General features: G+C 39.6%; 1 long non-coding RNA gene across 1 annotated transcript; it reads right to left on the reverse strand.

Moving 5' to 3' along the window:
- Nucleotides 1-19,615: 19,615 nt before the first annotated feature.
- LOC139134318 (uncharacterized) lies at nt 19,616-20,777 on the reverse strand. The gene is made up of 2 exons (XR_011552782.1): nt 20,172-20,777; nt 19,616-19,972 (listed from the first exon to the last, which is right to left on the reverse strand). It is a non-coding gene; the product is annotated as an uncharacterized lncRNA (long non-coding RNA).
- Nucleotides 20,778-25,201: the final 4,424 nt, after the last annotated feature.

A 25,201-nucleotide genomic window follows, 5' to 3' on the forward strand; every position in this document is an offset into this window, starting at 1 on the left:
AATTTAAAGGTACTTTTATTTAATAGCCTTTTCGCGTATGGGATCGTTATAAAGCATGTGTGCAGCATCCGTATATTTTAATGCCAAAGCCGTTAAGGTTCGACGCCGCGGTTTTATAAGGCAAGTTTTAGTGCATCGACTTTGAAATATCTCTCGTTGTAATGGACATTTCAATTAAAAGTTAGAACCCTTTTACTGCTTATGTCGCAGTAATTTACGACTTTCATGTAAAAAAAACCCAACCATTTTCACAAGAGACACTGCATTATTAATAATTGCTTCCATCTATTCATGTCCTATTTCGGCCTATCCACTGTAAAATATGTTCATATTGAAACATTCAGCAAACTCATAAAACTTTGAAACAATTTTTTTTGAAATCAATTCAATTATATGCAATGTTATAATCTAATAATGACACAGACTTCAACTGTACATATCCATGACAACGGCAGGCTAGGCTGGCAACGTCCACTGAGAAAAGGGAGGGAAATGGTACGTCCACCGCAGAACGGATGAATGGTGTTACTAGGATCAGAAACGTCGAAACTAGAAAGGTTTGAGCTGCCTGGAAATTTGGGAAACCCAAACAACATTTGGACTAAACTTCTTATAAGGCTTCTTTCCTAGCCAGACTGACTTACAAAAATATCAGTATTTGTGTTTTCTTGTGGTAATAGAAAACGACTGATGTACATATACTTTGTGGACATACAACACTTGAGTGCTGCAGCGCCGTGTTTGATTAAATGTGGCGTCTGAGACTCTAGCCTTTTTTCCGTAAGGAACCCGATGGATGAAGGTTTCGCACTAGAACCCTACTTGTTTCCCCGAAGTAATTATGCTAACGAAAAGGCAAGATGGTTATTGGAAAAGGACAAGGAGGTGACATAGTATCTCACTTGGAACTCCCATGGGAACACTCTCGCTTAATAATGTGTCGGGCTACATGCGCATGCCCAATTAAGGAAGCAGATAATAACTTCACGCAGCGGTGTTCAGACCTCGACTTCAAAACTAAAGAGATATCGCAATGCTACATTCTTAAGAAGAATTTCATCTGCGGCCTGTCGCTGGTTCTTTCTCTACTTTGTTCAAACTCGTTGAAATTTTGAACGGAGTCCCGGCTCCTTTATTCAAATTTGACTCTCCACACAGCTGCGTGTACAGAACTCTGCCAACTTGAAGGTAATAAATTGTAATTGAAACTAACATAAACACTGATAAAACGCTATTCATGACGACGAGTATGGTGCACGACAATACCAAAAAATAACGTATTTTTGTTCACGCACGTCAAAGATGTGAACTCTGTAGAAAAATTACAACAGAGGACGCCAGGTGTTTGAACGTATATTTATCGGTGTCTTCTATAGCCTTATGTCTCTGAAGAGCTTTTCTAATTTCAATTTAACGACTTTGTGGTTTTTATGAGGTAAATGAATAAGGTAAGAATACGCTCCATAAACGATAATCGTGTTTTTAAAGGAAGGCACCGCCCTTCTCATCTGTTTTGCGTCGTTGTCTCACCGTCACGTACAAGATTTTCCTCGTCCTATTGATTTTTCCCACAATACAGAGGGTCATTCCACGGGTTTACCGATAACTTGTATACTACAAATCGAGTCAGGTGTTATCTCTGCCATGAGTATAACAGAAGTAGAAATCAATAAAGGGAAATAAAACACCGTTTACACGGATGTAACGGCACGACGGTACGTGACAGGTCAATTGCCAGGAATCATGTTTTCCACAGGTTGCATTATGTCGGTCCCGTCGATGAAATATGTAAGATTCAATTTTTTTCAAGGAAGTGAACATAAAACTTTCAATCTAAAAAGCCAACAATTATTCATGCAAAAGACGTGTGCATCACGACTTTGGTGTACGCATGACTTAGACGAACCTCACTTCCTTGCACACCGTAGAGCGACTCTTGACGTAAATATGCAACTATGCCAATAAAGATTTATGCTACCAACCTAGGGTGTCCTGGTCTTATGATAGCACCGGTTTTTGTACAGATATATTTTTCTCCGTCACTGTTTCATGTATTTGTCCTGTTATAACTTTACGCTTAGTTTTACCACTTTGTTGCGTCTGTTATCTGATGCGTTTGATTGCCTAATGCGCCAAAACAAGCAAGCAGGTAAGTTACTAATCTGTGGACGCTGTCACCAGATTATTATATGTCAAAGTCAACAACGAACGCACCAGCAAGGGTATAACCACAGTCCCCCGAGGGACTGTGATATAACCATAGACCCTCGAGAAATGATGAATCAGCATAAGATTGTCACAGGACTAGCTACATGCAGGACGATACATGACACTGTGCACGCAGAGAAGGAAAAAAAAGAATGTTTTACAAAACCAGTTTTATTAAAGATAAGACAAAGACACTTAAGTTTGGTAGTATAAATCTTTATCGGGAGTATCATAGTCAAAAGTATTAAATGAAATGAACAATAGCAACAGCAAACCCGTGTTAAGACCAAGACACCCCAACCCCCACCCACACCCATGAGGAAGGACATTTTCGCTAGCCCCTCATACTGTAAGAGGCGTGGTCGACTTGAACATGACTGATACGTTCTCGAAGTGAAATTCTTTATTAGTTATCAGCATCACTACTTGAGGTTAGTAAAATAGCATATCATATCCAGAATCCAATTGAAATTCAGACTACAGAGATCTGCAAGCCTCGCTCTTTTTAAGATTAATTGAAACCCAACATGCGCCGACAGTCAGGAACTGCGTTTTTTCGGTGTAGTTTGAACTGGCTCCAGGGAAAGTTCATTTTATCTGATCATGATGAACTGCTGCAAGACATGCGTAATTCGATCAACGAATACGTTGCTTTTGAGAATAACATTGAGGGGTGCCGAGCCAGTAGTATCGTGGAACTTTAGAGGGATGATTTACAAGGGTAACACTATGAATGATGTGTCTTCCATGGTGACATCCTACATACTGATTTCACATTTATGCAATATTATATTGCTGCATGACTCACCTAATTTATCACTGTAGTTCCCAGCATGTGCCAGCTGCTAAACCATATTTAATTTCATATCCGTCAAAGTTTAGCTCTTTCACCACTATTATTCGGTGTCGATTACGGCGCGCCAAATGTTTCAAAAATATTTATCGATTAAGTGCAAAAATAAACTGCCAATTCGGTCTCATTAGGAAGGAAATAAATAAGAAAAGTATAATTAAAAACAAAAGACAGAAATGTCATTTAATACTTCATTTTAACTTGAGAAAAAATCTTTTAAGCGTAATTAGGAAATAAACAATTTTCAACGATTTGAAAAAGTCAAACATCCATACTTATTTACATACATACACGTATAATAGTTCGCGTAAAAGGTGCAATGAGTGCTGATTTTACAAAAAAAAAGAAAAATATGTTTTACAGTGGTACGTCCACAAATTCACAAGAAAATCACTAAAAATCACAACTACCACTCGAAAAAATAGTACAAAAAATAAAAATGTGAACCACATACAGAAAATCATTTTAAAAGAATCAGACAAAAAAAGTCATGCATACATAAAATTATTTATGTACTTAAGAAAATTAAAAAGCACTACGTCTCATAATAAACGTATTATAGATAATCAAAATATAATATGAATCACCAGCCGCACAGTAAAGAGAGAAAATCGGAGAAAAAATTCGGCAGTGATGGCTCTAGACAAAAGTGGATCTCATCTACAAAAAAATACAATAAAATAAAATAAATAAAACGAAAAAAATAAAAAACGCCATGAACAGAGATACAAAAAAAAACGCGTGGGCCTGTGGAAAGAAAAACAAATGAGGACTCGCCACAGCAAAAAGAAAAAAAAAAAAGAAAAAAAGAAAAAAAAAGAGAAAAAAAAGCACTCGCCACAGAAAAAAACAACTAGCCGAAATTACAATTATTTTATTCAAAAAACTCATGGTTCATGTTTCCTTCGATCGATGAATCCCCAACAGCGGGGAATCCGATCACCACATCTAGGAATCCGATCACCACATACTCCAATGTTTGACGAAATATTAATTGAGCATTTCAGTGATAACGTGACATCTTGAAAGCTAGCTCTGTTGGCTGGGCCCTGCTCTACTTGAAACCATACTTGATGAAATGAAGTGGGCAATATCACCTAAAGAACGTCCAAGTTAACAGTGAATAGATCCAGAGAGTCAAGTTAACTGAGCCAATTTCAGGCAGTCCACAGGTCAGATCACGAGGCTCACCCATGACCCTTCATAGCAACACTGCGAACATATCGATGCCTTAGGCGCGGTATGGCATGGGAGCCCACTGCAGGCCTTCCACCGAGCCGCACTGTCATCGCCGTTTGGCCTACATTTCTACACAGTTTTATACGTGTGGTTCGATACATCGCGTTCAAATACCATGATAATAAACCACCTCGTTGTTTGGTAATTCCTCGTCTATCCTCAAAGATCACCCAAATCATGATAAATTGAATAGTTTTGAAGAAATCTGCCGCGTGTTGAGAGAACGTCCATCGTTTTCCGTGTTCGACAAGACGAGCAACGCAACAAGCCTTTACTACGACTACGAGTATGGCGAGAGTGTCCGGCCTTCGCACGCCAGACACTCACTATACTCGCAGGGCTAGACCAGCACATACACGACATGTCGATCCCCATTGCAGAAATCTTTATATCCACACAGTCCAATATATGGAGCTACAATATTTGTGCAGTAGCCTATACATAGCTCTGGGTGGCAGGGCTGTGAGTTACCGGCGTTATACGACCTGGCCGTATAACGCCGGTAACTCACAGCCTAGCCCTGCCACCCAGAGCTACAGTGTACAGAGAAATAGCGTTGATCAGCGTTTGTCAAATTTGCAAGTCGGGCGCGTTCGCGTTCTACATGTACTAGTGAAAACGTTGCCTCGAATTTAAACGGAGTGTTTCAGCCCGAGTATTTTTGCCTTTGCCACACTCCGTTTAGAGGCTAAACCCACGGTATACGTGTGTGGTTCGATATATAGCGGCCACAGTCGCTCGAGAGCTATTCAGCTCTGGGACTATTCGCCCCGTAGACGAGTATACAGAAGCGAGAAACAACCCTCGCTTCTGTATACTCGTCTATGGGGCGAATAGCTGAATAGCTCTCGAGCGACTGTGATAGCGGCCGCTGCTAGCTCTGCATGGCAGGGCTGTGTGTTACCGGCGTTATACGGGAGGCCGTGTCACGCCGGTAACACAAAGCCCTGCCATGCAGAACTAGGCCGCTGCGCGCTGCGTGGCCCACACGGCGGCCGCTGTGTATCGAATCACACGTAACCGTGGGCAAGCGGCTAGCCATCGTTTTGTTGGGGTTTGAGCACAGACTGTCTATGGTTTGGGAGAGGCGGCCCTACACTTTACAGCGAGGGGATCGCTGGTTGCCGGCGTGTAGGCCTACTGTACTCAGGGACCGCCGGCCGCTGGCTTACCATCTCGAGTGTACATTGGAGCACAGGCGTTTGGCACATTGCTGGGATATAATCGTATTTAATATGTAGAATGTCTATATACGACTTGATTATTCAGTAAAAGAATCACCGTACATGAGATATTAGTGTAGGCCTATAGACCTACATGTCGACTGGCATACCGAGTGGCTATGGATGCCTGGCTCGGCCAGGCGAACGCACTGCATAATCATCAATGTGCAGAATGTCTACATGACTTGATTATTTAATAAAGAATAACGGTACGTGATATTACTGTACATGTCGGCTAGCTTAACCGAGCGGCTGTAGCTGCAGGGCTTTGGCCCGGCTTGGGCCCGTTGTCCACTGCTGCACAGACATAAACTCAAGGCGTGAAAGCTTTTCACCGCCCGATTTCATAAATCAGCGAAATTCAGGATCTCTGAGCGTTTTCGGTGATAAAAACTGGTCATCGGTCAGGTGGTTGCATAAACAATCGATCGACTGGCCCTTTTGCCTAAAATCATACCTTACCCTATGCTACTGGCAAGAAATCGTCCTGAAATCGGCTGGGCACACCAACCCAGCGCCGGCCATTTTGAATAAGCTTCCTGCAACGTACGCGTCCAATGAGAGAAGAGCAATTGAAAGACAATACGTCATCTGCCAAGGGTTGTATGCACAGGCGCATACATTGTATGCAACTCATTCAAAATGGCCGGCGCTGGGTTGGTGTGCCCAGCCGATTTTAGGACGATTTCTCGCCAGTAGCATAGGGTAAGGTATGATTTTAGGCAAAAGGCCAGTCGATCGATTGTTTATGCAACCACCTGACCGATGACCAGTTTTTATCACCGAAAACGCTCAGAGATCCTGAATTTCGCTGATTTTATGAAATCGGGCAGTGAAAAGCTTTCACGCCTTGAGTTTATGTCTGTGCAGCAGTGGACAACGGGCCCAAGCCGGGCCAAAGCCCTGCAGCTACAGCCGCTCGGTTAAGCTAGCCGACATGTACAGTAATATCACGTACCGTTATTCTTTATTAAATAATCAAGTCATGTAGACATTCTACACATTGATGATTATGCAGTGCGTTCGCCTGGCCCGAGCCAGGCAGCCATAGCCACTCGGTATAATGCCTGTCAACATGTAGGCCTATAGGTCTACACTGATATCTCACGTACGGTGATTTTTTTACTAAATATAAATCAACTCTACATGTTAAATACGATTATTATCCCAGTAATGTGCCAAGCGCCTGTGCATTGGAGCGAGGGGACCGCCGGCAGCCGACGAACCACCACGAGTGTTTTGTCCACTTTTAACCAAAACTGGTAACTGTTTAATATAGAATGCGACGTGTCGGTAACTTGGACGTCCATGAGATGATATTGAAGACTAGAAGATGAGAGTTATCGCTGAAATACCCCAAATATCTTGTCCAACATCCGAGTGTGATAATCCAAAACCCTCTGGCATTAAACTGTAACGATCATGACGTTGACAATTATTCAATTTTCATGTTTGGCTTTTTCTGCGGGGTGTCCCACTCTGTTTTCTTTTCTCGAACGGGCCTCTTTTTTTTCTACTGAGGTTATTTTTTTTTTTTTTTTTTTTTTTTTTTTTTTGTAACCTCGCTTTGGTTCTTTTTCCAAGCTGACCTCGTTTTGGTTTCTTTACAGTCTAAACGCCGGCGCGATCTCGGTCGACTTTTCAATTGTGATTCTCTTTCTTTTTTTAGTCAGACTTTTTTTAGTCAGACCTGATGGTGGTTCGTTTGTTTTTGGTAGTAGTGTATGTACTATTTGTGGTTTGTTTTAATCATTTCAATATTTTTTGTGTGTGTGCTTGATTTTTTTCCTTTTTTCCCTTGTAATCAGCATTCATTGCACCGTTATTTCAAATACACGTGTATGTGTACGTCAATAAGTATGGGAGTGTGGTGGTATTCCAAATTTTTGAAAAGTTTATCTTCTCATTACGGTTTAAAGAATATTTTACAATTAAGCATTACATAATATTCTGCCCTTTTTTTGCAATAATACTTTTCTCGTTTATTTTCTTCCGTAATTCCATCGAATTTTTATTTCAATCAAGAAAGACGGTTGGACGTCATCTTTATCTGCACAGACACATTCAAATAAATGACACGTATTTTCAAATGAATCTATTTTTATGAAAAGGTACATTAATAAAATGCAATGATATGGACGAAAGAACTTTTTTCTTTATTATTCATACACGTTTAAAACTTTTTTTAGAAAGAAAATTTGACAGTTTATTTTTACTCTATGACGATAAATATTTTGAAACATTTGGCGCGCCGTAGTCGATCCACTGATACTTGCAGTGTTTATTATATATATACAGAGAGAGAGAGAGAGAGAGAGAGAGAGAGAGAGAGAGAGAGAGAGAGAGAGAGAGAGAAGAGAGAGAGAGAGAGAGAGAGATGGTTGAGGTAGGTAAGATCTATGGCAGAGATACTGCCATTTGACATCAGCTGCAGAGAACTTCTTAACATCTGAACGGCACCCTTGATTGTTGAAAATGTACAGAGTCAGGAAGTAATAGTGCTGGACACGCTCTTCTGGGTGTAATGTCACGAAGTTTACGGACTTTTGCCTCAATTTCGAAAGATGCGATCAGATATAATAACGGAGAAACCCCACGAGTCAACAAGACGACTTACACGTCTTTATGCTTGGCATAGAGTTTCTTAAATTGTGTGACCTGGCAGTATTGTCAGGTTACCACGAACTGACCGTATTAATCGAACCGACATACGCAAAGCATATGCACCGCACGTTGAAAGCCATGTTACAGGTGTTCTTCTGGGAAATTATTCTTCTCCTTCAGGCTTTGGGTATGTTGAAGAAGGAGAGACACAAAATTATTAGTTTTTTGTTTCGCGAAACGCCAGAGACATGGCAATGTGAAGAGTTGCATCGGTATAATGGTCGTTTTGACTTCAACAGAAAAAGTACATCATGAAGGACAGGCTCTCACGAAAATAATAAAGACTCTTTTCAGAAATTATGAAACTCGTACCAGAAAGTGTAAGGGAATTTACATGGAGGAAGTAATAAGTCGTATGTTTCGTTACCGCTATTACAGCAGGACGAGTGGACAATTTTTAGAGTGTACATGAACTTATTACGGAACGTAACTGTCTGACGTTCTTTCGGAACATGGTATTGGCACATGAAACGACGGCAGTCCAGTAAAGATCGACACCTTATGCAGTGAAGTCACTTGTCCATCAATCCAACGAAAGGCTAATTTAAAGTGCGATAGACAATCTGTTTTGAACAAGATTGGTGATTCTCGGTATATGACACTGTAGTATGACACTAAGCACCGGAAGTTCACAATGTTCAGTGCGGTACGTTTTGCTGATAGGCTGTGATGTTTAACAGATTGAGTGTACTGGATACTCTATGACGTAAGGAGTCGGTGATTGTGCCACAAATTCTGCACTGACATTCTGTGTGTATGTGGGATGATGAAAAAGTGGAAGAATGTAAATAACAGCACTACAGTCCTTGCCATTTGAGATCATCGCCTGCATATACACACTTGGCACATTAATAATCTGTTTACTGACTCGATCAAACAGAAGTACGTAGATTTCTCTCATGTGACACCTGCCTCAGAGTCTGGGCATACAGGTGCCCATTAGTTATTCAGCTCGTCAATCCAACTGGTACATGTATAGAGACTGCATTGTTATAGTGGACGAGTGAATTCTGGTCCGGACTAGTATTCAAATGTAAACAATAAGCTTAACAGTGCATTTTACACATAAAGACACAGTGCTGATAAGCCTCATAGTTGATATTTCGACATTCTTTATGGAGCTAAATGCAAATGACATACAAAATAAAACTTATGAAACTTTCACATTAAGTTAGAGCTGCTGGCCCTTTAATGAACGTGTCACGACCCCTCTGAACAAGTTGGATAGTAATTGAATTAGAAACAAAACAGGAGACGATGCAAAAGATAAAAGTTGTTGACCATTAAAATCATACGAACACCATTTGTGTTTCTGCATTTTCAATTTAATAGGAAGGAGCCGAGAAAATTTCCATACGGGCATTTGCCATGAAACATCAAATGACCCGGTTACTTTGAAAATTGAAACTCTTAAGTTATCACTTTTAACACTTTGTTTGATCTTCAAATATGACGGATTCATTAGCGGAGAAAGACGAAATAGGGTTCAAGTACGCCAAGAAAATAAGAACATTTCAATCGTACACATGTTCACCAAACAATATTGAATATTTGTAATGAATTATGTAGACTCATGTATTATTTCTACAGTCTCAGTTTTTTTTAACAAACTGTTGTTCTGTCAGATGTGGGAGCTTAGATTGTCTTGCATCGTAGGCTGAGGGAATTTTGACCACACAATATTAACACGCAGACTGTTATGTCTGTAGGGTGTAGGGTAAATTTTATCCCATTGGAAAAGTTATCGCGAGATTACCATAAAGTATTTGACATCTTGACGCTATCATTTGCTTCCTTTGTCTAAATCCATCCAGGATTTCTATCGCCGGGATAACTGTTACATGAGCAAAGTCGCTCATTGGAAGCGTGGCGTTGCTTATTATCAAAGACACAATATATTTGAACAAGATAGGCAGCCATCCATGCTAATCATATCAACATGTAGGGTTTCATTAAAAAGTAACACACGTCCTATTGCGGAGATGAATGAAAATAAGAGAATACATTAGTTAAGGTTCAATTCTGATGCAGCACAAGCGATGTGATGTGAAATTTGTTGAGCAATAATTTCAAAGAAACCTGATTAGAATGGCTTATAATCCAGAATACAATTACTTAGAATGTTTTGACTTTGTTCAGCGCGAGTCGGCCTTTTTAGGTTTTTATTCAGTGCATATCAAAAAACTGAATCACTCCTCGGTAATATTTTAAGATTATACTGTGTTTACTAACATTTTGATTAAACTCCGATACACTGCAAGAAAAAAAAGCCCGGGCATTGTTAGATACGTAATGCTCACATACAGAGGCGCTGTTATGAACATCGGCGGGAAGGTGGGCAAGAGTCAGCAGCATTACTTGTGGTCATATAATTAATTGAAGGATGTGTGACGTTGACAGACATATAGGCAGAAATACAGACAAACCACGACAGAGAGATGAATGAGTTGCTAGACGTAAGGAATTGGGAATAGTCAAGGGGATTGACAACGAATTGATAGCACAGTGGACCACTTGGTTGTATCACAGAGAAACATAGACAGAGTCGCAACGGGTATTGTTTAAGGCGTGAAGCGGTTACGTAACCCATCCATGTTCGCCTCGCCTCAGGTTGCTCTCGCCTCTCTTTTCCGAAGAGTGGCGACCATGCATCCTTCGGTAATTTTCGGATTTTCGCCGACTGTTTAGCGAAAGTATGTTCGGCAAAGTTTGTGTTGTTGTTGTCGTGTGGTACTGAGCGGAATTGACGTGATGGCGAAAACGGAAGTGTTTTGAGCTACAGGAAAATGAGTTTTACCGTTTTAAAAATTCCTCTCATATTTTTATGAATATATAATGAGTGTATTTGAACCAAATTTGAAAGTATTTTATCGATACTGTCTGGTTTTACTCAATGGTTTACGGTCAGTCATATCGTCTTTTACACGTGAGTCAAGGAAGGACATATTTATGAAACTGGTGGAGTGTTATGTTTTGATTGGCGTGAAGCAGTGTTTCTGGCCTGAGAGCTCAGAAAGTAACTGTGGTTGCTACGCGACTGGAAGTACGATGCCATCTCGTCGTATTTTTCGCATAATCTCGTGCAATTATCAACCACAAACAAAACCTCCAAAAAGTTTAACACCTTTGAAGCTCACTTTAATATGAAAAGCCAATAGTCTACCGAGACGACCATAGAACAAAAGGCATGCCGCGTTTCCAGTCTGTTTATACTATTTGTCTGTGGTTGTACAGAGACATGCACTTCACGTAGTACACGTAACCTAACTAAATACATTTCAGTTCACGACCTTGAATTTCAGAGTCTCGTTAAATATTAATAGATATGTACCTAAGGTGAGATAATAAGCCAAACGCCAGAGTTACACATCCTGAATCAGGATAAAAAATTGTACCGCCGGAGACTTTGATTCGCTAATAGCCAAATTGTTTTTTGAATGGAAGGTACTTAACCCCATTTTGTTACAAGTTTCCATGGAAACGATACCAACAAAACACAGAGTGGAAGAAGAGAAGTCCCATTAATATGTTTTGAAAATTGACGACGATCACTTCTGACTGAGATCCTCAAATTTCAGTGCCAATTTTTGATGACATCTGGAATATTCAATGCCATTCCGGAATGTCGCTCCCAGCGTGATACTTTCTGTATGTTCATCTTACAACCGTTATTTACCTTAGCATGGTGGAGAAAGTTTCAGCGTAGTAACAAGCAAAAGCAGAATAAGTCATGGTGACATTCAGTTCTCAGATCGTGAGTAGAATGCATATGAAAGGCGTTAGTAGGAAATAATAATCGCTGGAATTGATTAGTACAGAAGAATGAATACAAAAAGAAATAAACAATGCCTTGACAGATTTACTACAGTAGAAGTCCTGTTTATTAATCCCTATCCAAATCCACACCAAATAAATAGTCTTTTCCGTGGTGTTCATAACCACTTGATTATTATCTCGTCATCGTTTGCACACCTACAGTGCTGTACAGTCGGTCTTATCATTTCAATGTTTATGGCTCTTGAGACTGCGGGTTTGCTTTTAACGATGAGAAATTTTAATCGCCACGTCTTTGCTATACGGTACAGGCTGAAATTGTGCATGTGTTTCAATATCAATGAATCACTGTGCTGATAAATCAAATCCCAAATTCAATGTCACACCTATACTGATTATTTTCCCGTTGAATGGATGATCTTGCCAAGTTTCGATATTCGATGCACTGCAGTCCAACACAAGTCATGTTAAACAAGGGGCAAGCACTGATTAAATGTAGGCTAATCTGTGATTTATAAACTGTACATAATGAAATATCACACTTTATTGCCAGAGAACGTGTTCTTCTAAATGAACACCATTCTTAAATGATCTGATTAAATTTCTACTCGCCTGCTACTGTTTTAGCACTCAAAATTCGGCGTGTCAATCGCATTCCGCTCTATTCCAAGTATACAGTTAGGCGTCGACGCGTATCCGTGGTAACCGTAGTCCCTCGCTTCTGTTCTCAGTAATTAGCCAGGCTTACCAGAGCAATTCACCTAAACTTTGATGATAATCAAAGAAGGCAGTAGTGTCACAGGCTAACTCTCTCCAAATTACGTTTGGCAACATTACTTATACGCTGCAGTGTTACTATGAAATCGCACGTTTCAAGTCTTAAATCGATTATTACGAACCATAAAGTGGGTCTGGTTGCAGCTGATGATTACTTTTCAATGTCAACGAGGTTAAAACAATGAGAATGGCACAGCAATATCTGACTATTTAGACCCAAGTTTTCCGTTATGAAGTTCAAATCTGCTGAATGTCAGGGTACCCTATTTTTAATCACCTTATAGCGACTCAGCGGGTGGTTGAGCAATGACAATCGCAAGATTGACCCAATTGGAACGTATTACCGTGAAATTGACCCAGACACGCAAACATAAAAACGTGAAGCGCGTTTCGCTGCATACATATTGCTACTGCCACGAAATGACTGTTAATGTTTTGCCGACATTAAATAAACAATCTTTCATTAAATCTTTCATTAAATGTCGGCCTCAGCATTTCGAGCGTCGTCAAAATATCTTATTTGAATGAACATGGCGCAATCCTCAGCGGTTGGCTGGAAGTTTGTTTTGCTTGAACCAAATACACACCGCGCACAGCATCTGTGCCGAGGTGTAGAGGTTATGTGGATTGAGGAGATATTGGCCGGGTGTACATCTACAGCCACAGAAGCGAGTTACACGTATTGCGAATTCTAGGCGGAAATGATCAATATCACGAGTTGAAACACTGCACGCAGCGAGGAAACAAGTTGCGAATTAAAAGCTTGGGCCTAACGGCTCTACAGTAATTGTGTGTATGGTTTGAGGCATCCATTGTGCATTGTCTGTCAAACAGGCAGTAGTAAAGCACTGCAGGAAAGTCGCTATCACTAACTCATCCTAAATAGACTAACTGTATTATGGTACAGTAAATACAGGCCAGCATGCGGCATTTATCGACTTGCCGACTTATATGCTGGTTGTAAGAAAGACCCAGGACATGTTTAATGGCAGTAGACACCTTGCCTCGAAAGCGAACGATGAAACGTGTCAGACGGTAATCTTTAAAGGTGAAAATGGAAAATGCCGCCATTAGGCTACAGGGCATGTGTTTTTTCGTCAACGGCAGTTATGACGTCATTATATGTGGTTCGTACAACTTCTTGCATATTGCCGGAGTGAAAACTGTCAAAACCACTTATCCGTTTTTGACTTCGTTTCACTTGATTGGAACCTATTGCCTTTTCGGACAAATGTTTCCGATGTGCTTGATGTACACCTCTCACTTCTAAGGCAATTTACTGAGTTCCACTCGCTGGGGGAAATTGTTTTGTGATCTCCTAACACGACGCCTTAACAAATTACTGGCGTCGAAATAAGACGTTCGTCTTCAGAAACCCTCCTTTTAGAGATTGCGCTAAAAGTGACATGGCTCCTCCGGCCTGTACTTGAATCAAATTCTATTACCAACACCATCTATGACTTTTGGTTTTTGCTGAAAGGCAGCTTCCGTGAAAACAAGTCTCTCCTCAGAAATATGGCATTGTTCGGTGTGTAAACGACGGGAAAGCTTCGCAAATCCTGCTCTTAATTTATTTTACTCAATCGTGCTCTGCATAAGTTATGAAAGTAATGAATTAATTAATTATACATTTAATGCACAGTTGACGCTAGAGGGATGCGAGTCGAAATGTTAGTGACGTTATATTAGATCGTCCTCAGAAATATTATACAAAATTCTTAAATTACGAAAGCGACGCTTATTGTTTCGACTCTCATATAACGGAAAATGACTGTTCTACAAATACAAACCCACTGGTCGAGGAATACAAATTAAGAATAGATAAATTTGCGTACCTTTCGCGTCATTTATATATACATACATACATACATACATACATACATACATACATACATACATACATACATAGAAGCGTACATAGAAGCGTTCAAAGTGAAGATAGTTGTAATCTTTAGAAGGTACCAGCTAATGTACTCAAAACAACTTAACCAGGGATATACAGTGATTCAGCAGACCTCTATTTTTTGTGATAGATTCATACTAACCATTTTATTCAGACACATTAAGAAGAACAATCTAATTCAGTCTAAAATACAGCCTTTGAACAATATGGCGGCAATACAGCTGAAGAGAGTACCAAGGCTGCCATTGCATTATACTCACCAGGTGCAGGGGACAAATCTCATTTTTCAAAAATATTTCTCATAGTGTTTATATATATATATATATATATATATATATATATATATATATATATATATATATATATATATATATATATATATATATATATCACATACATATATATACATACATATATATATATATATATATATATATATATATATATATATATATATATATATATATATATATATATATATATATACACACAAAAATGTATACAATGTGCCCTCCCGGTTATCACCATAATGGCTTTATGGCAATCTCTGAACTTGGGCACAGAGAGTACGGTTACACATTGTTGAGGATTGAAAATATGGACTCACCAGAGTGCTCTAACGGCAATACGTACCATGAGCGAAGCATAGTGCCAACAGTGAACGCCCATTATATTACGCAAGAGGCTGCCCAACAATCTCAGAGTGCTCTAACTACTATTAAAGCAGTGAGCGAAATACACAAAATGTATACAATGTGCCCTCCTGGTTATCACCATAATGGCTTTATGGCAACCTCTAGTGCTCAATACTAGTATGATAGAGCGATTTACGGTAAAAATTGATAACAAGTTGAAAACAGGACTTAAGCGTTACTCGTAGCTTGAAACTCTACTCTGAGTAACGCCGCAGTCCTGATTTCAACTTGTTATCAATTCTTACCACACACACACACACACACACACACACACATATATATATATATTTATATATATATATATACATATATATGTGTGTGTGTATGTATATATGTATGTGTATATATATGAGAGAGAGAGAGAGAGAGAGAGAGAGAGAGAGAGAGAGAGAGAGAGAGAGAGAGAGAGAGAGAGAGAGAGAGAGAGAGAGAGAGAGAGAGAGAGAGAATATGAATGGCGTGGTTCGATGATATTGAGTGTTCTAGTTTACTGTTGCCTGAGGAAAGCTTTCATCGTCTAATACTACTTATCAGTCGTGAGCATTATTTTTATTGACTTTTTAAAAATTAATCATGCGTAGGGGTTGTTTGACATAAAACTTAAAGCAAGCCGACGAAATTCAATGGAAAAATGCCGCTCGGTGTCATGCAAAACTATTGTGTGGCCATGCTGTTTGAAGCGATTACTGTCTACAGGTCACAGCAGGAACACCTTATTTAACTGGAATAGAAAGTGTCTCAGAAACTTGTCAGCGGACTGCCACGATGCGAGCAGGTGAGAACTTAGAAGGTACATCTTTCTGTCATACAGCATCACTAAGCCAGGGTGACTTCAAAAATGTAGCGGCACCCGGAGGTTACAGTAAGTGTGCAGAAAACTCTTCCTTCAACAGAGTCTGATTTTACACAGTTAAGCCATCCCCTTGAAAATCATACTTTGTCGTGTCCACAGGTGCCTGGACTTGCCTGTGTACATGCATAGAGAGAGTTCTCTCTATGCATGTACACAGGCAAGTCCAGGCACCTGTGGTCGTGTCATTGTACCTTGAGATTGTGAGCATGGCGGCAAACTTCGATACATTAGCCAAGTCAGGCGAGATAAATCGTCAGTATTTCCTGGAAGTTGCACTTTCTTATTGGAGTATAGGTATTTCTGACTGTGAATGTATACTGATGTGCGTATCACTTGCTCAGAAATGCATCAAGAAAATCACAAGCCTCACCGTAACATAATCTCGCACTCAATGTGAGTCCTCGCGAAGACACGACACAAGTTCACGTGGATGTACAAGCTACACATGTAGGACGGACCCTGACATGCGCGAGTCTGAGTCAGGACTCGATCATGCTCGATTAAAATCTCGATGGTATCCTCTGCTTTTATCATACGAATCACGGAGCTGCCAAATATTATCTCGGTTGCCTATGAATGTGTTGAGAATTACCATACAAAACTACCACAAATTCTCTTTTGTAAACAACGACAGAATTAAACTTTTAGTTTGGTATTTTATACCCACATATCCACTAAGGTGAATAGAAATAACACGTAAGTTACCATATCAAGACCTTTTCACTTCAAGGAGCCGGGTGAAACATTTATATTACTGGAACTAAATTCATTCATAACAAAATTATAATCCCAATATCAACAAAGAATAAAAACGGTAAAAACTTCTTACAGGTTTCAAGAAGGTTCACTTAGGCTGCACATGATAGTAGAATTTGAACATTTTGGAAGTCAGACTCTAAAAATGTTCCCTGAGCGCATTCTGTCTTCATAAAATTTAGATGTCATATTATACATACGATCTCTTACAAGTACGAGCCGACGGAATTACCCATACTGCAGATAGTGAAAGAATCCTGCAATGGCTTACCCTCAGACCAGATTGAACTACGCAAATATTACTGTACCGATAATCTGACCAGAAAATGAGAAGCGCATGAAGTGAAATAGAACACCTATCTGGGTGGAAATTTCAAATGGCTTGAATGCAGATACTGACAACATATTGACCCGAGCGCCATGGATACATCACACCACCGCCTGCAAAGATCGTGCTTTTGCCCCGTGTCAGCTGATCTCCAAAGCCCCCGATTAAGAAGTCCTTACTAAAAATAATCCGTGAGCTAAAGTAAATGGGGCTTAAGTTATTCTCGACTGTCTATGAGCGGAGTTGGTTTTTTTTGCTCCTGCAAGCCGAAAGGACCATAGAATTATTTATTCAATATGGTTGATTAGTGGGCTTCATTGAGGAAGCTGAGGCTGGTTTTGTGATTGCTAGTGTGTTTAGCGACTAGCCATGTGGTCTAGTGGTCTGAGAGTGAATATTTAGTCGGAGCTACCATTTATACTATTTTTTTCAAATAAAATTCTGAAAATTAACTTCGCAAAGTCATGATAATAAATACCCTTCTCTCATTTGTTTCGATCGGTGTAACTTTCAGCCTATACCCAAGTCGTCTAAATATTCTTCTTGTGGACACATCACGTGTTGATTTTACAATGAACAACCATCCAAAACAACAAAAAAAAAGACTCGTGTATATTTTAACTTCTGAAATGTTAACTTTCCAATGTTTACCATGGAACTGTTAACATGAGGTGAACAAAATTGCTGGGCTCTATTTTTCAGGGTGACCATGGGGTGTCGGGGCGAGACTGCTACCTATATGTTTTATTTTGAACAGATTGTCAACAGTTCTGTATTAGATGGCTTCACCTCGGAGGAGATTGTACGATGGGAATGAGACTGTAACTATGGTCTGATCAGAACTTGAGAAATCAATGGCAACCCTGTCAACTTTCCTTCTTTTGAACAGACATAATGTTCAATGTACATTTTAAGACATTACCTCTCGAAGACAAGTGTAGTTTCTTGGGGTCGGAGCGTTAACTGCCCGATATTTAACCATGGATTTCTTAATATGAGGTGCTCAACATTGTCCATGCCCCATTTTAGGGATGGGCACGGGAGGGTAATAATATCCCTATCGAAAGACAGATCTTAGAGAGCTAGAATGAGTTTAAAGCCTGCATTCAATTCACCTTTTGGTTATACACTACCGACCCGTCAAGACTGATTCTAAAAAGTATTGAATTGATAAAGGCATTACTCTACACTAAACAATCAAATATAAATTCGATCATTGACAAACCGCCTGTCGTGAGTTAAATCTTAAGTTTAAATGGGGGACTGATCTTAAGATCTTTATAGTCGTCGATCGAAAAAGAAGAACAGCAAACAAAACAAATGGGGTGCAAATCTCGTGAAAAGTTGCAGACACAACTTCCGTGCCGAAATTCACATGATTGGAAACTGGACAACATTTCTGGAAAAGTTTGCAGTGTCTGTGAACTCTTGAAATATTTGAAAATGAAGTAAATTGCATGAACTCATGAGTATACCCTTTCCGAGATCTAACGATTCCTTCCTGTGACTCGGGCAAGCCATTTCGCAAATCTAGGCAAGACGTTGATTGGTAAAACAGTTCTCCACTGTGCAGAGGGCAAGACCTCTCCGCTCTTTATGCACTTCATCAAAGAATAGAAAACCAACCAACAAATCAATTTTCAAACAATCAACCTACTCCCCTTCAAACTTCAAATGCATTATCGAAAAATTTAAACAGACGTTCTAATGGTACGTGGTCTAGACTTCATCTAAAGACGTCTTGCAATTTGCACTGTCTCGTCACTGATTGCAAACTTTTCTGTTATCAGCGACAACTTTCCAAATGAACACTGGATAAAAAAACATGGAATGTTGACAGCGATAACGGAGAAAAGTTCAATAGGGACATGGGGTTGCTTCTTTTGTAATTGAATCAAGTTACAAATGGAATACCTATTTGCTTGTAAAAGGCTTGTAAAATTTATCGCTGAAGGAGCTGTGAGATTTCGAGTTTTTACTGGCCAATTACACAGGCAGCTTTACTGGAAATTTATTTAACAATAACTCAATAATTATACCACTCCAGGTCATGTGACCTATTGTTCTTGCCATCCATTTATCCCTGAAAACACGACTGACACCTATTGTTCTTATGCAAAATAAGTAATCAGTTATACTTTTATTCATATGTAAATAAGTAATCACCACACTTTAATGAAAGAAAATCATTATCATATCAATAAAAGTGTAGTGATTACTTATTTAAATATGAAAAAAACTATGACTGATTCCTAATTTGCAAGAGAACAATAGGTCAAGTCGAGATGTCTAAAGCATTCACACACATTCAATAACAAAATGAAGACAATTTGTTCAACTGATATGTTATAGCATCACATTTTATAATTCAATTTTAACTTTCTTTGAACCATGCTCAATGTAAGCAACATGATTTGTTGATGAAGGCTGTCCATCTTTAGATTCGGCGTCTTCTTGGGTTGGACCAATCTTGTCTGTTTTGTTACATTGTTTTGTCGTAACTTGAGAAACTGGTTTACTTACAGATTCCTCTGATTTAACACTAGATGGAGGTGGTAGTAATATATTCGACACATGGTTTTGTTGTGCAGTAGACATACATTTGAGGCGCGTAAACCGTCATCTGATCTGTGACCTGTTTGTTCTTTGATAAGCTGCTCATCGAATCCCTGATGGTACAGAGATGTTGCTGCATTCACCTGAAATTATCAAACACAAGACATATGTGACAAATATCATGGAAATAAGTACAGCCTTTTTGTAACGTTTGTGGAATAGTCGAAAGAAATTCTGTGATACTGCCGCACACACAACAAATTGTTTTGGTCAATGAATTTAATTTTATAACTTTACAGAATTCGTTTTGTGTATAAATATTTTAGTAAAAGAATAAATTACCTTGCCAGAATATCCAGTGTGCTGGCAGTCTGGCCAAGCCATCTTGCACATTGCTTTGTGTAAAGACGTATATTTTCTGGCAGGAGAACTTGATTATCCCTTGGCAAGGGTCATCGATAGTACAATCCCGTCCGGTGTTATCATCGCCAAGTACTTTTTTATAAGTTGAAGAACACATCGTGGATTTCATGCGCTCCGTAGTAGCGGCTGCTCTTATAGGGCAGTTTGCCCGTGTAAAATCCACTTTGGTTGTTTTTACATGGCCGTCCATGGAACTCTAGATAGTCTCTTGGGTCATCAGATCAGACAAGTTGACAAGGTCCATCTTGACCAGTCGAAAACACGAAATTGGTATTGAAAGCCTGATGCATCCACGAGGCAATCACACGCATCAACAGATTGAATTCCTTCTCGCTAGCCAATAGCCAACAAGATATAGTAAGGCAAACCATTTTATCTAACCAATCAGACTAAAACAGTTTCCTTCTACACAGGTGCATTATACCACTCTATAGCCCTTATTGCAGATTTGCAGTTGACCAGAGCCCTTGTCCTACTTGTCTGGGATAGGTCATTCTCCCAAACTCACATGCCAGGTGCATAATAACCTCTGTGAACCTTTCGACGTACAATGGCTCACTCCATTCCATTGTGGATATTCAAATCAAAAGTAGACGATTTATTGACAGTAATTTTCAAATTTTAGAGAAGATTGGCCTGGTTTTCGTGGTATAAGTCGTTAATCGCACCTCGTAGTTGAGCTGTTACAGTTGTAATCACCACACTTATGGTCAGGAACTTGTAAACATCACTCGGCCTTCGGCCTCGTGATGTTTACAAGTTCCTGACCATAAGTGTGGTGATTACAACTGTAACAGCACACCTAGTCGTGCAATTAACTATACTTATTGACTGCTCATGCCAACTAATTTGACAGATGTTCAACAGAAATGAATAAATCTGAATATAGAATCCGTAAAAACCGTATGTAGACACTCTGGCAGCTCTACAGCTCACAGGTACCTGGATGCGAATACCGATCAACTATACAATTTAATCCACCGCTTGGGACTTGTTACTTTTTTCAAGATTGATTACTTTGTAGGTGCGTTTAAGGTTACCCGGCCGACAAGTGTAAATGAAATCTGTTTTCCTATAAGCTAGGCAAATTCTACCTTTCTATCCGGGAAAACAATCCCATCTCCCTTGAAGTTTGATGAGTTGCGTTAAAACGTGGCTATTCTGACGCGTGAATCCCACGGGTATGTCTATTACATGCACTGGAAATTATCCTCCGGCGGGGCAACTTCATAGAGGTTAGACGATTAGACATCGATATAACGCGGTTGAATGAGAACATCTGCGGATTATACTACAATTTCAACCTCGGCGCTTTTGCACAAATGACTGTAAAGAGAAGATTGTGTAGAATTCTGGAGGCAAAATACGCATGCCGTAGATATTCCGAATTTGAAAACAAGTCAGATCTCGGAAGATCTTCCTTCTAGAAATATGTATATGGCATCTACATGCGTTCAACAATAACGTTCAACAGTTTATTCTCGGACTTTTATTTGTCGTGATTTAACAGCGTGATGATGTGTAGTCTAACCCCGTCTTATCTTGTACTATCAGCATCGAGAACACAATCAGTTCGAGGAAAATTTTCAGATTTCACCACAGCTATAGGTTCTCACGCAGTGACACTGACAGACACGAATACGCATACACACCGAGGAGTTTGACAAATTCGAATGGAGACGCCTGGAGACGTCAAAAACATATTCCACGACGCATGTGACTAGTATAGAGGTCAGGGCATTCTTAGTTGATTTTTCTTGATAAGCGTGAATGAAAAATCAGACACGTAACATTCATGTTTGTATTATACTATTCTTACATTCTGAAGCTTTGCAAGTTTGCACACATCAATTCATTGAGTTTTATTTCTCTGTGTTACCAAAAATTAAAGTGATCAGATTATACGTTTCTCCTTATATTTGTAAACATCAAGTTCTTGAAGGTCAAACAAAACTTTAGTTTATTTTTCTCATGAGCTCGGAAAAATTGCCAGCAATTTATATGCCAGTATTGCCAGTATATGATATGGCCGCTCGCGTCAGAGGAGCGATAGGGTTGTAAACTAGAAAAGCCAATGAAGTTAAATTACAGCTGAAGTCAGAAATGACAAAGTGAAACACGAGGTGAGAGAAATCTCACTTTCAGTCGTGGAACAACATTTTACTTCCACAGAATACTTAACTTAACGACAATACATTTCATTGGAAACTTAAATATGAACTCTTATATATAAGTATGGATAGGTTAGAGATAACGATACAAAATACATTACTTCAAAGATCCAAATCAATAAATAGAAGTTATGGTGTTATGTAGAATATATAATTAACTGCAAAAGGTTTGAGAAAAAAAGAGAAAATTCTTGTAAATAATAACGACATCTAAAGCACCTCTCAAACAGAGACAATTTCTGCTGATTTGAATGAATTATTCAATGAAACAATCTTCGACGAATCTCGTCCTCACAAAGGTATACTCAGAAGACGTGACATCGAGTGCCAAGTTCAAGGTCTATAAGTCCGCTCGTCGATAACTCGTCTGGCTAGGGTCTCTGAATTTGACCATCACGATACCATCTTCAATGCTTCAATCCAAATGAAACTGTGTCCATAACTGAAAACTTACAAAGTACAGAGTTGCTCTATGTTATCCGTCATTATACAACAGAGTATCGATAAAAAACAAGAAATACAATCCAATTATATGCTATTGGACGTTGTCCCGCTGTACGTAACTCAACGATACGTAATCATGTGCGCGTCGTTTTTCGATGAATTAGTAGTTGCCGATACACTTTTTAAAGCGCGTTAAATGTTCGAAATTTATGGATGCTGGTGTTGCAACAGCTGCAAATACGAAAGCAGTGTTGTGGCGTATCAGTCGCGCTCGGGTCAGGGGGTACCGGTTCCAAGGCGATGACCCTTGACCCGAGCGCCATGGATACACCACAGCACCGCCTGCGTATTCACCAGAGCTGATGCACGTGTTTTTTTGCTCATACACTGTCATTATCAAGTTGCATCGTTTTCGCATCTGCTGTATTATCTCTGCAATAGATGGAGTGAACGTCCTTGACATTTGAATAGCGAAAGTGCATAATGCATGGATTGAACAGAAAATGTAAGCCATTAATCTATGATCAAATACGGCTAAAATATTTAAAACAAATACTACCATATTTCGCCTTCGACGACACTAATTTCTATGGTAAATTACATATATTGATGTCTTTGCTCGCTCAAATCAACATATAAAATATCCCGCCGACTTTCAACAGAGTCACAGCATATTCCATCTATTCCCGAGAAATTAGGTCTGACGCTATAATTGGGCAAACTTGGAGTAGCTCAGTCACAGAACTAGAATGGCTTTGAATAGTAAAACATAAGAAAGGTAAAAACCACTTTTATGACAAACGGAAACGTTTTGTATACATAACATTCTCAATAATTGGAAATTGTCTGACCTAACAACATCGGCAAAAGAAATCCAACGTAGGATGTGCATTCGCTGCAGTCGTAATTTGCGAGCGTGTGCTAATTTTGGGTAAAGTCAAAACTTGCGAGGCTTTGGATGAGGCGCTAACGAGCGAGTGCGTGACATTCTACGAACGCAAGAACTGAACCACAGGTGCACAGCGGATCTCCGCACAAAGATTGTAGCAATGCGTGGATAATATTATAACCTAGCTATGGAGTCTGACCAATAGCCACTCTGCTGCAGGCAAATTTTAGTATTTCTGACAAGTCCTTCTTTCAGTCCTGCGCGTGTCTAGTTGGTTCAATAAAACATGGCGGACATCTCAGATATTGAGGGGAGCTGTTCAGAAAGAGATGACATTTTCCGTACACCAGTAAAAAATATTATCTGCCATATCTTTGACAATCACATCTGCAATGGTGACAGTCATAGGGGCAGCCATCAGGTATGTTCAATTCGTTGGTCCACTGTTGTATTTCGACTCAAGACGTCAAACTGGTGGGTTTTCCTCAACTTCCCATAAAAAATCTTGGTCTATGTTTTGCAAGTGTTCACGGATTCGAGGATCGATATTGAAATGGTGTATTTTTAATTCATGTCATTTTTTGTTAAGAATATGAAATAAAAAGGACAGAAAAATGCATAAAATATTAAACATAAAAAAGACAAAAAATGTATACTATAGAAATCGCGCAACACGCAAAAAGTGGGTGTAAAATGTCCCCTGCATTAGCAGAGATTATTGGGGGCTCGCGGTCAACACTCAGAAAGTCACTACGTACTAGGTTAGAATTATCCATGTCGCTACAAAGTGTGTGTGCAGATGATGAACAGTCTATACACGCGCATTTACTCGCATCGAAACAGTAACCAAACCAAGTACATGTACATACCAAAGTGGGCAAGTCTACGACGTAGGGGCCACGTAGCTCTGGGTCTATAGTTGTGGTGTTTTCGGACGGGATTTCTGCCTTTTACGGACTGGTTTTGACTTTTACATGTGGCGGGGTTAAAACGTGAAAGTCAAAGCCAGCAAGTAAAAGAAGCAGAAATCCCATCCGAAAACACCACAGCTATGGACCAACAGCTAGGGGCCACACTGTACTGAGAATGTAATCTTATGGGTGCTTGGGCAGACTCAGTGTATTTGCTAAGGTTCGGGAACATTGATAATTGATTCGGGAACCCCGGTAAAATTTCTGCTATTCCCCTATTCTGGCTGCATTGATGTACCAAGGCAAACCCAGGCAAAATGAATATGCGAAACCCTGTATCTAACATGATTTACCTGCCTACCACACACTGAGACAATTCAATCATAACCTCTCAACATCCATCCTTGTTGAAGTTCAAGAACAAAAAATAGTAAACTTTGACGTATTGACACATCATAATAACAGGTAAGTTGGCTTCTCAACAGGTGCTGTAAAACAGCGCAATGTCAAAAATGTATTAGGCCTACATGGACA

The sequence above is a fragment of the Ptychodera flava genome, chromosome 6 (genome assembly GCF_041260155.1).
Source record: "Ptychodera flava strain L36383 chromosome 6, AS_Pfla_20210202, whole genome shotgun sequence".
Lineage (NCBI taxonomy): Eukaryota > Metazoa > Hemichordata > Enteropneusta > Ptychoderidae > Ptychodera > Ptychodera flava.